Source organism: Plecotus auritus (assembly GCF_963455305.1).
Source record: "Plecotus auritus genome assembly, chromosome: 9".
Lineage (NCBI taxonomy): Eukaryota > Metazoa > Chordata > Mammalia > Chiroptera > Vespertilionidae > Plecotus > Plecotus auritus.
Genome location: NC_137783.1, coordinates 52,287,999 through 52,302,847, shown reverse-complemented (window position 1 = coordinate 52,302,847; position 14,849 = coordinate 52,287,999). Strand labels below are relative to the sequence as shown.

Below are 14,849 nucleotides of genomic sequence, written 5' to 3'. Positions count from 1 at the left end.
TTTTTAGCGGCCTAAGAGCCCTGCAGTGTTCCCTCGCTGGGCCTGCCTGGCTCCGGGGAATTATCTCACACGGCCGGCAGCCACTTCCAAAGCTACTCTGTGACCCCTGCCTGAATTCCTTCCTCATTATGAATCGCTCACCAGACCTCTGACCACACTCGGAGCCATTTTATGTGTGCGCACCTCCCCGCAGAACCGGCTGGCGTTCCGTCTCCCCCGCGTGCAGGGCTACGCGGTTTGCTTATGGCTGACAGGAAGCTCAGAACCAGAGTTTAAAACAGAGAAGAGCCCTGGCCATTACTCATTTTGCGTTCCCCGAACTTCAGGCCTTTGTGACTCTTGGTCTTCGCTGAGTCCTATCTGAACGATGACTTAATATTTATCTTTATTTCAACTCACTTTTTTTTTTTAGCTCCAATCTGGTCTTGTCCAAAGCAATCATATCTGTGAAATAGCTGGTTTGATATGCTAGGTATATATTTCTAATACACCTTAATAAATATTTAACTAAGGAAACAAAAATATACGCTCTTTCGGGCACTAATTCTAGAAACTTTTCACAGGTTACCGGAGTTCCGAAGGCCAAGCTCTGGCAGACTCACTATTGTTTATCGACCCTCTTTTGTGTGGAAGGAGAGAAGCATGGGAGGGGTGCTTGGTTGACAGGACCCCAGAATTAGTTAGCAAATAAGGCCACGGGAGGGGAGGGGCCGAGCCAGCGAGCATGCCGTGTTTAATGCTGTCCTTTCTTCCCACTGCTGGGCGAGACCCTTTACCCAGCGTGTACTCTGCTGTGAGAACCTAGGCACTGGGCACCAGGCCTTGTGAGTAATTTGGCCCCAGGAGGGGACGACCCAGCACAGGACGCCAGGCCATGCAAGGCTGCCGAGGGTCCGAGATGCGTCTCTCCCAGGTCCCCTGAGCCCTCTGGCTCCCCTCGGCCCCTTTCCTTTCGACTCCCCCAGGCTGGAGTTGGTCAGCAGGGGCTGGAAGTCTAATCCCCTCTCTGGTTAGATTCGGAAGCACAGAACGCAGTCCTGGGCTCCACCATCTGAGCTCCTGCCCTCAGCTCCTGTGGGCTCCTGGGGTACCCTCTGACTCCCTATGTGCCTGGGTCCCCTGGGGGTGCCTTCGGGGGTAGATCCTAGTGACCCCAGAGGCCCCACCTCGAGAGTCTCAGGCCTCGCTGAACTTCTCTGACTCCTCCAGCTCTGCCCATGGCTGGAGACCCCGGCTGGGCCCCTCTGCAGAGAACAGGATGTGGTATCAGGAGGTGAAAGAGAGTGTGGGGTCGGGGTGGGGAGTGGCCTCGGGACGAGACTTCCTGAAGCCAGATCGGTTTACCACAGTCAGTTGGGCCCAGGACGGCACAGCTGTGAGTTATAAATGTCCCTGTCAGAGCCCAGGACAAGAGGCCCTGCTGCCAGTGGAGGCGCCAGGGCCCACGGCACCACTCCTCCAGGGCCTCCCAGCCAAGGGCCCGCCCTCCCCAAGGGCCCAGCCCTAGGACCTCTGGGCTCTCTTGGCTCCTCTCTCTGAGATGCAAGGCGAAGGGGCCTAATACCTCCACCCCTCCCCACTCCCCAAGAGCTCTGAGGGCAGGGGCCAACCTGGGCCTCCACCAGGCACTAAACCCGGCACACAGCCAGCCAGCCTGGTGGCAGCCTCAGGGGCAACTGTTCCAACTCAGCAACCTGCTCCCCAACTGCCCCTGCGCCTGCCCACAGGGCACACACAAGATGGGTAGCAGGGAGGAGGGAGAGGACAGGGCCCCAGCCTATAGCGCAGGGGCAGGGACCCCTGCACATCTGGGGTCTCTTCCAGAAGACCTTCCCTGAGGTCCCATTCTCTTCGCCTGCCCCCCCCCTCAGGCTTCCTCAGCCTGGGCTGCAGGCTGCCTCTGGGGTGCTCGGAGGCAGGCTGTCTACAGGGAGAGAGGCTGCCAGCGCCAGCCCTGAAAATACAATAATGGTAACAGAAATAAGCAGGTCCAGGTGGGCAGGACCTGAAGCTTACACTATTCTGGAGGCCCTCTTTAGAAATAGACATAAAATCACAACTGAATATTTAGAATGAGAAAGTAAATGACAACAAATTCCCTGAGCCTTGGGAATCCTGGCCCCTTTCAACCACTACTGGAAATGCTTACCCAGAAACGCACCTCCCAGCAACCTGCCCTCCCACGTGGCACGCTCCGCAGCTGCCAGGAAAACGCCCACCCTGGCCACGCAGTGCAGGGGAGGGGCTTGGAGGCTGAAGCTCCATGGTGACCCGGTATGTCCACCCCTAACCAATGCGAGTGCTGAAACTGATGACAAGAGCGGTACCTCACATTATAGACCTTTATCTGGTAGTGTTCAACGTACTGTATGTGAATTAACTCACTTAACCTAACCACAACCTACGAGGTAGGTACTATACCCATTTTAACAGATGAGAATACAGACACAGAAAGGTTTAGAAAGCAGCGCAAGGTCACACAGCATGGCCCAGATAGCCTCGCCTTGCCCAGTGCTGTTAGGAACCCGTGACCACTCCTCCTCGCTGCTGCTCTGGAGGGCCCGGGAGAGTGTCCGTCTCTCAAGGCTCCAGCAGCAGCGGCGGCCACCAAGGGCCGACGCGGGTTAAGCCCCCTCTGATTAAACCATTCCTCCGTTCCACACAAATGCTTATAGACCCCACACCGAGATACCAAGATCTTGATAGTGTAGGGCCTCCTGCTTGCCTTGCTCCGCACAGGGCACGCTGGGGTCCTCTCTAGGGGCAGAAGTGGGCACCACCTTGACGTTCTGAGGCTGGGGGGTGTCCTAGAGATGGGTTGAACAGCCTCAATGGGACCCCCGCCCAGGGGTAGGAATAGGGGGCGAGTTTGCTGAAGGTCCTGCAGCATGAGGTCCAACTCGCTCATTTTACCAATAAGAAAAGGGTGGCTTGGAGAAGTGACCGGTCAAGGGGTCACCCAGCGAGTGGTGGCACCATGTGAGGTCTGAGGCTAGTCTCCACGGGGGTGGGGCAGGTCACCGGCAGCCTGGGGGTGGCCAAGGCCAGGCACTGGTGGGCCAGGCTGGCCAGGCAGCAGAGGGAGGAGGCAGCCTGCCTTTTGGCCTCCTCGGAGCAGTGCCTTTGTTTTCTCTCTTTGTTTTCCATCTGCCCAGCCCCCCGTGGCCTTCCCGGCTTCCCCTGATTGTGTGCAGGGCGATAAAAGGGCAGATGAGCGGGAGATCGCTGGCGGCAGTGGGGTCACCTCGCACAGACACAGTGGCGGCGGGCGGGTGGGTGGCCGAGGGGGGCCCTGGGCGGGTCATCGGGCTCACCACCAGCTGCACTGAGCACTCCTCTCCGGGGCGCTCTGCCCGTGGCTCTGAGGCCCCTCCCAGCAACCCTGGAAGGAAAGCATGGCAGTCTCCAACTTACAGAGGAGGAGCCGGAGGTTCCAGAAAGCACAGCCTGACCTCTGGGATTTCCATCAGGCCATGCCGACCCTGGCCCTGACCGCTCTGGCCTCCCAGGTGACACCTGGCCTAGTCAAAGCCACTTTCCCTTTATGTCTAAAACTGGCCGTTACAGACTGCTCAGTAGAAAGAGAGAAAAAGGCCAGTCAGGGACTCACCCACCAATGCCTGGGGAGCTGGGCCAGCCAGGGAGTCCCCGAAAAGTCACTCATCTGCCCCTGGTCACAGGGGTAAGACGCAGCAGTCCGACTTCCTGGCTTCCCCGAAACAGAGCCCCATTTAAACGGACTCTGAAAGCCAATGATTTCTCTGTGGTGGGCTAATTCCTGCTGATTGCAGGGCCGAGGAGAGGAGGGCATGACCCAGGGGGCCTGTCATCCTGCGTAGGGGATGGGGCAGTGGTGGCCTGCAGACCAGGCCAGGGACTGGCCAACCCTGCCCTGGGGTCCCTCTGCTGCCCCTGGCCTCCTCCACCTGCTCTTCTGACCTGATGCTCTCAGACCCTCCCCGAGTGTGTCCCCAACTTCAGTTACTAGATCCTGTAAGCCACATCCTGTGTTCCACCTCAATTATTTACATATTGTTATTTAAATCATTTCGAACCAACCACTTTCTTTTTAGTGAACCAAGACAATATAGTCTGTAAAATTATGGGTTTTTTTTTCTAATTCACACGAAAATACATAGTGTTAAGATCTGGAAACCGGAGCCTTGCATACATCCTGACGTCCACCATGCACAGGCCTGGGCTGGTGCGGCTGGGGGAGTGAGGCTTGGAAAGGGAGCCAGGGGGCTGTGGGAGCAGAGCCCTGAGCTGGACGGGGAAGTGGGAGGAAGCGGAGGTTTCCAGAAGGGTACGAGAGGGTTTGGTTTGCTCCATAGGCTTTGACCAGGCTACCTCTTCCCCTTACTCGGGCTGGAGTTGGGCCCAGATATTTCTCTAGCTGCAGATAAAGCCGTCGCCCTGCAAATTCCTCCTGACAGTGCTCCATACAGTGGGGTAAGCGCTAGAGGGGTAGCCCAAACACATGGCCAGGGGTCTGTCTACCACTGCCTTTCTGGGGGATGCTGAGCCTCCCTGAGCCTCAGTGTCTACATCTGTACAGAAACAGTGCATGAACCAAAGGTTCCTCCCAGCTCTCTGTCAGACCGCACCCCCGAACCCGGACACGCCCTGCTTCTGGTGATCCCCGAGCCTCTGACAGACCCTCTAACAACCCTCGGGGACCTCCCTTGACCCTCTCCTCTAACACCTGATGGGAGGGAGGCCTCGAGTGGTGTCTGGGGTGAGAAGGGGGGACAGGGCCATCCTGTGTGATAGCTATAAAATTAGATAATCAGCTAATTACCAGCAAATTAGCATCCCATCTTAACATAGAACAAATATAGTATTTACGTAAAAGTTGTTAGGAGTTTCTCTCTTTTTAATTAGCAGAAATAAATGCAAAATGAATGGTAATTAGGCAGCTGATGGATTCGGTAGTACAATTATGCCTACAGCAGTGCCCCAATCCTTAAACACTGTGGCTGCAAGCTCCTGAGGAATCAGAGGAACCTATTTATATAGTTTATTTATAAAACAAAGTTAGCAGGAACAGAGTGAAGAGACCTGGGCACTGCTGGGGGAAGGGTCTGTGCTGCAGGGCAGGGCCCTGGGAGGAGAGGGAGCGTCAGTGCCCAAGGAATGGGGGGGCTGGGCTGCTTAACATTGGCCTGAGACTGTGCCCCACCAAGGCCCCACGTGTGTCTATTTCAGGCCCCACATGTGTCGGGGAGAATGATCTCCCTGGCAGGAAGTAGGCTGGAGTGGTGTGGAGGGGCTGGGAGCAGCTGTTCCATGCACTCCTGTCTTTCTCTTTCCCTAGCCTTGGTCCCCATTCCTCTCTTCTTTGCTGGCCCCATTCACTGAGCACTTCTCTATGCTGTACCCTGATGCATATTCTTCTAGAATGTTCTCCCTTTCCTCCAGGAACTCAAGGGGATCCAGGTCTAGGAGCAATGCACCCAACAGTACTATTAATGGTTAAGTTCCAGACCAGTGGAGCACCCAGTGGGAGTATATGGGCAGGAGTCCTGAGAGGAGGCAGCCCAAGAGTTGGGTTTTGAAGGATGTGTAGAAGTTTTCAGAGGTGGGAGGTCACCAAAGAACCTATATATGCAAAGGCAGGAAGGTAGCAAATAGCATCCTGAGACTGTAGCAAAGAGCACCAGGGGTGTGGAGGCTGGAGGAATAAGCAGGGTCTCGTTGTGATGGGTCCTGGATGCCAAGCTAAGGATCTGGACTTGATCCTAGAAGGCGTGGAAAAGTCTGAACGGAGGGAATGGAGCACCCTTCCCACACACAGCTCTTGCCTAGCTTCCCCTCCCCCACACGCAGAGCCAGGAGAGGGCCAGGTCGGCAGGCCATTAGAGGCAGCTGGTACGACTCAGCAGAGCAGGCATGGAGCAGGAGGCTAACCTGATTAGGAGGGACAGGAGGTTTGTCTATGGGGGAGGGTAACCGCACTGGGGGCAAAGGGAAGGCGGGGGGGGGGGTGGGGGGGTTATGCTGGGCCACTGGGTCTCCTGAGGGAGGGGCCTATCTCCCCTAGAACAGAGCCCCCAGCCCTGCCCTGCCCCCAACCCTGACTGCTGGGGGAAGGGAGCAGCACTCCCTGAGAGCTGCCCCCCCGCCCCCCGCCACTTTCCAGCTCAAACCCCTGCTCCACCATTGCCAAGTGGTGTGACCTTGAAGAGCCACTCCCAACTCCAGGCCACACATTCTTGTCTCTAAAACAAAGGCCTGAATTAGAATTCCTGAGAGGCAGTGGCAAATTCAACCCAGTCCTATCCCGTACAGTTTCTTAAAACCCTGTGACTTTTACGGATTTAGGTGAGGTGGGCACTTTCCAGTGTGCCAGTCCCTGCCAAGCCCTCCTGCCTTGCCCCAGCCCAGTTCACAGGCTGCGTGGCATGCTGCAGGCACGGAGCTGAGACCCCTGCTCAGTGACCCACATGGCAGTCTGGGCTCAGCAGACAGAAAGCTCAGGGGTGGGGAAGGGGTGGGATAAAGTCTGGTAGGAAGAGGAGCTTCCCTGTGGGACAGATGGGAGCACAAAGGCCACACTCAGGTCCCCAGGGCTGGTCTCAGCACCAGCAGCCCTTTCCTAATCCAGTGACTGCCCTTGACTCAGGCTGCCCACCTCTAAATTGGGAACAAAAACACCTGCCCACCCAAGCTCTAGGGTCATCAAAACGCTCAGACAGGTCCTGACTCCTGGCAGTGATCTGAAAGGCAAAGCCCTGCCTAGCGGTTTAGCCTTGACTTTGATGGCAAGGACTTCACAGAGCGAAGTTCCCGCTCCCCTGTACGGACAGCTCTCCGACCTCCGGAACCGCCCCTTTAAAAGAGCAGTGCCCGGCAGCCCCGTCAAGGTCTAGAAGGAGAGCTGCTGTCACTCTCAGGACCGTGCTCTGAACTTGTAAGGAGGACAAAGATCACACGGCAGCACTTCTCTGCCCTGTAAGTTGTGCTCCTGCCTTCGGCCAAAATCAATAAAAATCTCCACTGTGACTGTTTCACCAGCACAAGGGCAGGCCCTTGCGATGACATTCCACCGCTGCAGCCTCCCTTGGTCACATAGCCTGGCCCCCTGCAGGCAGCAGTGCCGTGGGGTGGGGTGGGGGTGACAGGGACAGTGCATGGGTGGGTGAGGGGCCCTGCAGAACTGCTCTAAGTGCCTCTCCAAAGACAAGCCGGTGCTATTCATCAACTGGTTTTCAGGGCTGTGAGAAATCAATGGCATTTGTGCTGCAAACTCATCATTAGGACAGGAAAAACTCTGCAATGGAATTGATTTGTTTAAATATAATAACACAATTTAACAGAGAACTGTGGGGGTGGGGAAAGGGCCGGGTCAAACAAAACGAGGAGCGACAGCTCCGAGGCCCTGAGAGGAAGCAGCCTTGAAACACCTTCCCCCAGAGAGGCCCAACCCCAGCACTGCACCCCCACCGCCCCACCGCCCCCAAATCCCTGAATCCAGGAGGCCAGAGTGGACACTTGCTGTGACCCGGTGTGAGGTGGCTCAGGTCTGGCTTCAGGAATGCCCCTCAACGGCCTTTGGATGAGCCCACAGGCCCGGCTAGTCATTGCTGTGTTGTTCTCGGAAGTGACTTGGGCTCGGTGAACATTGGTTCAACCCAACTCTCCTTAGGCACCTACTGTTCTCAAGGCACTTGTGAGAGGCCACGGAGAAACCGATAATAAATCCTGGCCTCAGACCCAAAGGCATCTGTGGGGCCCGGGGGATAAGGCGGGTGACAACAGGAGGCCAGGAGGGCTGGTCTTCCTGGGGTTTTAGGAAATGTGGGGGAGGAGTGCTGGGACAGGACGAAGGACAAAGAGGAACAGTGGGGGGCAGAAGTGGAGGGTCCCAATAACCAGGAGACACCCACTTGCAGGAGGGCCCTCATTTCTTGGATATGGGACCTACCTGTGCTGATAATGATGATGAAAGCTAACTTTATTAATCCTCAAATGTTCCAGGACCCTGGGAACACTTAATATGTGTCATTTCATGGAATCTCACCATCCTGTGGCAGACGGAGTATTGTTACCCACATTTCACAAATCACCACTGAGGCTCAGAGAAGTTAAGTGACTGCCTGAGGTCACACAGCAAGTAAGGGATGAAGCTGGGATGAGACCCCAGAGCCTGTGCACTAACCACTGATATCCTGCCCTGATGGGGGCTTGGCCTCCTGTGAGTTGGGGAGACAGATGGCTCCTGTCCTCCTCTCCAGGAGCTGGGGCATGAGATGCACTGGATAGTTCAAGGCAGAGTCTGAGGAACAGCATGGAGTGGTCCATGCATCAGGCTGGTCTCCTGGTCACAGTGGGCTCAGCGCTACAGCCTAGGTGAGGCGGGCACACGGGACAAGCTGGGTGGGCACTCAGGGTACATATACTGCAACCTCACACGTGACCTCTTCCATCTGCCCCCACTGCCTCTGGGGAGAAAAGCTATGGGCTAGGCCCTGGAAAGGCATGTCTGGAGAGAAGACACCCAGGCACAGAGGGCCAGGAAGGCTCAGACCTCGTCTGAGGGTCGGAGCAGCAGACTGCAGCCTGAGGAAGGACTGGCAGCTTTGGGCTGCCTCACTGAACTAACAGGGCCTTAATGCTGGCCCCCGAGTTTATACCTTATTCCTGATGACAGAGAGAAGTCATGGGGGGCAGTGGAGGCCTGGGAAGGGTTCAGTCATTGAGAGGCAAGAAGATGGTAATACCTGAATGCCAAGAGAGGATGTGGGCGCTAAGTGGCACACAGAACCAGAAATGGTTAAGGTGTCAAACCAACTGTCAGGTGTGGGGGTGAGGGAGACAGAGGTGTCAAGGGCGACTCAGGCATCTCCCCAGCCGCTTCCCTGACCCCACGCCTGTGTGAGTCAATGTGGATTGACCAGGACCCCAAGGAGCACGGGGCCCCTCCCCCAGGAAGCCCTGCCTCCGGGGTGGGGGGAGGGCACTGAGACTAGCAGGCGGCCACCAAGTCCGCTCTGTCCCCCTGCTGACCTTTCTCCTTTGTCAGCAACGCTCTCCATCAATGCACCGGAAGGGCCAGTGCTACCTCTCCAGGCTGCCCAGCCAGGGCTGGGGGCGGGGCTCACTCCGCCTTCTCTCCTTTAAGGGACTTTCCAGCATCTCTAGAAAGCAGGGAGCAGAGGTGCCCAAGCTCTCGGTGCACATGGTGAGACTGAGGACTGATGAGGCGCAGCCCAGGATGCACTGGACACGACCCACGCCCTCCAGCTGGCAAGGGTGATGGGGCTGGAAGAGGGATCTATGAGGTGTGGGAGGGGGCCCAGCCCAGAATGCAGCAGCTAGCCCTGTAGCCAAGGACGGGGCCAGGTTCAGCGGGCTTAGACCCTCTGGTGGGCCTGGAAGAGAGAGGTCTCCAGGATGTGGAACTTTCAGCTCCAAGACGGGGATGGTCCCAGGCAAACGCAGGCGGCTGGTCACCCTGGCAGGGCTCTGAGATAGGTTTTCAGTAGTACCACTTTCAGACTGGGTGCCCTCTCTGTGCCTCGGTTCCCTCATCTGGAACACAGAGCTTATAGGAGGGCTTTCATATGGTTGCCACAAAGATTAAATAATGTATGTAAAGAGCTTAGCATCTGACACTAATACAGTCAATAAATGGCAGGTGGCCACTGTTCCTGCCACCGACTGCTACTGCTGCTGCTACATGACCAGCTAACACACCCCAAGTGCTCACCCCGTGCAAGACCCCCTTCCAAGCACAGTATGTACGTTCCTAATTTAATCTCACAATGCTTATGGGGTAAGGGCCATTAATTATCCCACTTTCAGATGGGGAAACTGAGGGGTGGAGGGGCTGACCCACTGGCCCCAGTTCTCAGAGTGGGCAAGTTCAGAAAACTATCTCCATTTCCCCTGGGCTAACCCCACAGCCAGGGGCATGTAGGCCAATGTCAACACAGTTCTGGTCACACTGACCCAGGGCAAGAACTGGACAAACACAGGGAGGCAGGGGTCGCAGGCCACTCTGGAGGTGCAGGGAATGGGCAGACCTTCCCCTCCTGGTCCAAACACATCAACCAAATGTATTAGGTTTTCAGGGTCTATTTACCCAGCAAGAGAAAGGCAAGCCCCAGAGGCACTGGACCTCCTACTGCCCCGTGGGCCCAGCTCTTTGGATCTGGCCATTTCTGCACATGACCTCATTTCACTTCTGCAATAACATTCCAAGGTCAAGCTGCTCTCCTCAGAGATGAGAATATGGAGGCTAAGATCGCACAGCGGGATTTAAACATATCCAGCCCCCAAATCTGGGCTCCTCCGGGCAACTCGTGTGACAGGATGATGCCAGCGTGAAGACAGGGGCCACGACTATTCATCTGTGTGGGTACAGGACTCAAGGTGAGTGCTAATAACTCTGAGGGTGCGAGCCACAGTCTCCCCTCCCCTTAGAGTCCACGTAACCCAGGAAAAACTCCAGCAACTCAAGGAAGGGGGGGGGGGGCAGTCAAGCGCCCTGTGGGGCGGGGGGGGGGGGGGCGGTGTCCAGCCTGGCAGGGTACTGCCACTCAGGGAGAAAAGAGGATGGGTGCCAGCATTCAGGCAGGAGCCCTGGGGAGCAGGTGGGCCTTGCATGGACCCCTCTTCAGTCTCAGGAGTTGAGCATGCAATGCCACTGCTGTCCCAACTCCTAGGAAGTCCCCAGCACAGGAACTACATGCTCAAAAGCAACCCGCTTCCAGCACCCAGGAAAAAGGTGGCCGAGGCCAGCAGGCACTGGCTGGGCAGCGGCCCCAGGAAGCTGGGCCCAGTTATTTTTATCACCTGGATTCAAGAGGGAGAAGGCCCTCCCCACCAGGTAAATGTTGCTGCCACTGGAAGACCCAGCTAATTAAAGTGGCTGGAGCCGAGGGGCAGAGACAGTGACTTGGCCCTCTGCCTCCAGCTTCTCGACCCCCTAAAGCTCTTCCTCCACCTCCTCTTGCCAGGCCCTGGCCCTCCCTGTCTGGGGGCCTGAGCAAGAAATACTGGCTCGGTCTCAGAAGGAGCTAGATCCATGGCCTGGAGTCCTGGGCTTGAGTCCTGGCTTGATGTATGTCTCTGGGCAAGTCCCATGTGTCTTCTCAGACTCCACTTTCCTCCTCTGGAAAATGGGCCCCTGCTAAGCCTACCGGATATTACGAGGGTCATGACAGGAGCTGGGGTCACGAAGAAGCTCAGCCTGAGGGCAGCTTGCCCTCCCTGCTGTGGTGAGGTTGCAGTATTATTCCAGAGAAGAGGTCCGGGCTTCCCAAGTGGGACCCGGGCTGGTCCCCAGGGGACTGGCCTGAGCTGACTGCCGGGATGATTTGCGCAATCCCGGGGAATGGGAATCCAAGAGCCTGTGGCTGCCACTCTCCTGACAGGAGAGAGTGACCGAGAGGCTGCTGCAAATACAACCTGGGCTGAGCCCAGAGCCACGGGAGGGCCCGCACCCAGAGGGCGCCAGGCACCCCAGCGCCCACAGCAGATCACAGGCCTGACACAGCAAGAAGGCCTCAAAGGGTCGCCTCCTCTCCATTGGGCGCTAGGCCCACCCACAGCCTTGGGGAGGGCCACCTTCTCCCTCTCTTCCCCAGAAGCAGGAAGGAGAGGGGAAGCCTACCCCAAACTCTCAGCACTAAGTTTCTTAGCCCATAGGTGAGTATGTCCCAGGGTGCTGATATTCCGTTTATCTTTACTGGGGAGACTCCTGGCAGACCTCCCAAATTTGAGGTCCACTCTCCCAGCAGCAATGTCCTGGGTCTAGCAGCAATGTCCTGGGCCAGCTGTCCAACTCTGGTGGGAAGAAAAAAGCCCAAGATCCTGGTGCCCGCTAAACCCTCCCCAACGGCTGACCTTCCACCGAAGCTCTGCCTTGCTGTGGCTCCCAGGTGCCTGAAGCCCCAGGGAGATCCAAGGGAAACTGACGCACAGAAGTGGGTGAGTGTCCCAGGGAGATCCAGGGACATTTAGCAAGTCAGAAGCGAAGTACAAAATACTTCCTCCTCCTTCTGCCATCTGGCCTCTAGGGGGCATCTCTAGCCTCATTCCTCCACTGCCCAGTCTCAGCCCCACTGATTTGCCCCAAGTATGCCTGCCGCTGGGCCTTGGCCCAAATGGTCCCTTTGTGTGGAATGTTTTCAGTTTAAAGTCTAGTTCATTCTTCAGGGCCCAGATGAAGGTCCACCTACTCCAGAGAGCCTGCCCTGCCCTCTTGTCACTCAAAGGACCCTAGACACTTGTCCCTCCTACCAAAGGTCCAGCAGCCTTCCAGACTGCAGGCTGCCGACACCCGCTGGGCTCGGTGAAGGGGACTGACCAGGAATAGGGATGGCCCTCTTTCCCAAGTCCACTTTTCTTCCTCACCCCCTTGCATCTTGTCAGCTTCAAATCGGCCCTGACTCTAGAACATTCTCTCTGCCGTGGCCTCAGGCCTGCAACCTCCAGGCCTCTTTGGCTCTCAGGGTAAACAGATGGGAGGAGAAGCCCTAATGGTGGCAGGCTCAGCTGGAGGTGTTGATTACAGGAGGTGGAATAAAACCAGGGCAAACAGAGCCAGGCCTGAGGGCCCTGCATAGCTCTCAGGCCTGCTCAGGTCCCTGCCCCTCTGGGGTCAGTCCTGCCTTTCTGCAAACAGCCAGTGCCCCGTGCCCCAAGGCTAGTTCACTTCACTGCAGGTCTTGTCCTACAGCAGCTACACTCACCATGCATCCCCTGCATTGGAGCAGTGAGGTCAGCGGAAAGCCTGGGAGCGCCACGCTGGGAGGCACTGGGTGCACCCTCCTCTCTCTGAACCTCAGTTTCCCCATCTGAGGCTCGGAGGGGTTGGGCCAGATAATTTCTAAAGACTCCCGAAGGCCAGGATGCGATGATTCAAATAAAGATGCCGCCCTTGCAGCCCCACCCAGTGTCTGCTCCCTCCCTGCAAGGTCACAGAGGCTTTGGACCTGGGACCCAGGGGAGGGGCGTGGCTGTCCTCAAACTCAAGAGCTCAGTGTGAGTCTGGTGAGCAAACACCAGCTGGAGGGAAGCACCCGCCGCCGTGAGTAACACCAAAGGAACCCTTCAAGGTGTAGTTTGCCAACCCTCCCAATCTGACTTGTCCTTGTAAAGCCCCTCGGGTGGCCAAGGTAAGGGGTCCCTCGAGTCCACATGCAGCCATACACACCTACACAGATGAACACGTACAATCCACAAGGAGCCCCTTGGACTCTGTGGGAGCCAGGGGAGGGACCCAGCCCCGGGAGGGATGCCTTCTGCTTGGCCTGCTCACCTCCTGCACCTGCCATGATGATGCTGCATGACCCTGAGCTGGTTTCTGGGCCTCTCTGTCCCTATTACATCACTGAACAGATTCATCCATGTCTCCCTTCCAACCCAAGCCCTAGTCTGAGGTCAGGCCTATATCAGACAGGGGCAAAGACAGTGGCAATAGAGGGTGGCACCTGGGCTCCATCCTGGGCAGCTTCATATTTCAGCATTTTAGAAGACTGGCTTTTCCTCTGATAAAAAGCTCCAGCCTCTGGTCCTGGAGAGACCCCAGAAGAGGCAGGGTGCTGGAAAGGGCCTAGCAGAGCCAGAGGCCCGGCCAACTAGAGTAGACAAGCCCCCAGCCCTGCTCCTCCACAGTCTCTGGGTGAGCTATGAGCCCCAGCTCTTGGGCAGAGTCCAGCTCTCTCCTCCCAGCCTTCACAGAGGAGCTGCTGCTGCTGCTCTATAGCCCCCTTTTGTGCAGAGACCCCAGGAAAACCCTTCACCTCCACTCTACTGTATTGGGATCCAGACCCCTCCTCCAGGCAGTCTCCCCTGCCTGCCTCCTCCAGCATCAGGGAAGAGCTGATCCTCTCAGCTCCTACTGCCTTCATCCACTGATGGCATCCATCTAACAGGCTCTACCCTGGAGACTCTGACCTTTGCCTGAGCCTGGGGCTGTGTTCCCCCAGTTCCTCAAATGCAGATTTACTTTTGGATGCCAGTGTCTAGCATAACACAATCTGGCTGATGAAGTGAATGGATCGCCCAGCAAACTTGGGTAGTTACCAGTTTGATATAGTGGGGAGAAAAACGTATAATGATATGAGGTGTAGTTGGGCTGAATCCCAGCTGTACCAATAGCTCTGTGACCCTGTATATGTTTCTTAACTTCTCTGTGCTTTGAGCTTCCTCATCTGCATGGTGGGAGACTCCCAAGCTTCACTGAGTTGCTGGGACCCTTGAGATCATTGTAGTTGGTGACCCCTACCCTGTCCCAGCCCTCTGGTTTTACAGTTCAATGAACAACTGCTCAGAGAGAGGCAGCGACTGGTCCAAGATCACAAGACAGGTCTGCAGTAGGACTGAGACTTGAGAGACGTGCTCAGAGGGTCTGCCAGGACAGCAGCCTCATCCTGCTCACCCAGGGAGTGTTCTACCTCAGGCAGGAATGACCAGTGGGCTGTAGACTATATTCAGCTCCAGGCTGGGGCAGGGGTTTTAGGGTCAGGGCAGGCTGCAAAGGCTGGGGGTTGAGGGGCCTGGACTATAGGCAACAGATTCCAGGCAGGGAGGGGGGGTGCATTCTCAGCTGGTGCCGAAGACTGACAGGCATGCCACATGGGGACCCTGGAAACCCAGCTCTGTGTAGCCAGGCATGCTGTGAGCTGAGTTTGACATTCAAGGTCTTTGCAGCCAGCCCGAACCTGCCCTGCACCCATGTAACCCTGGAAATCTGCTGACAGCTGATGGCACATGCTGGCAGCTTGAAGCCACAAACCAGGGGCTGGAGGCCACCTTAGGTCCCGCCCACAGAGCTCTAATCAACAGCTGTTTGGGACTGCCTCAGATGAAACCCAAATCTGGCCTAATCCCAATCC

The 14,849-nt window shown here is 56.6% G+C and overlaps 1 protein-coding gene across 3 annotated transcripts in view; it reads right to left on the bottom strand.

Moving 5' to 3' along the window:
- The window catches only part of ZMIZ1 (zinc finger MIZ-type containing 1), a 222,102-nt gene that overhangs the window by 158,835 nt on the left and 48,418 nt on the right, over positions 1-14,849 (bottom strand). The window lies entirely within an intron of this gene.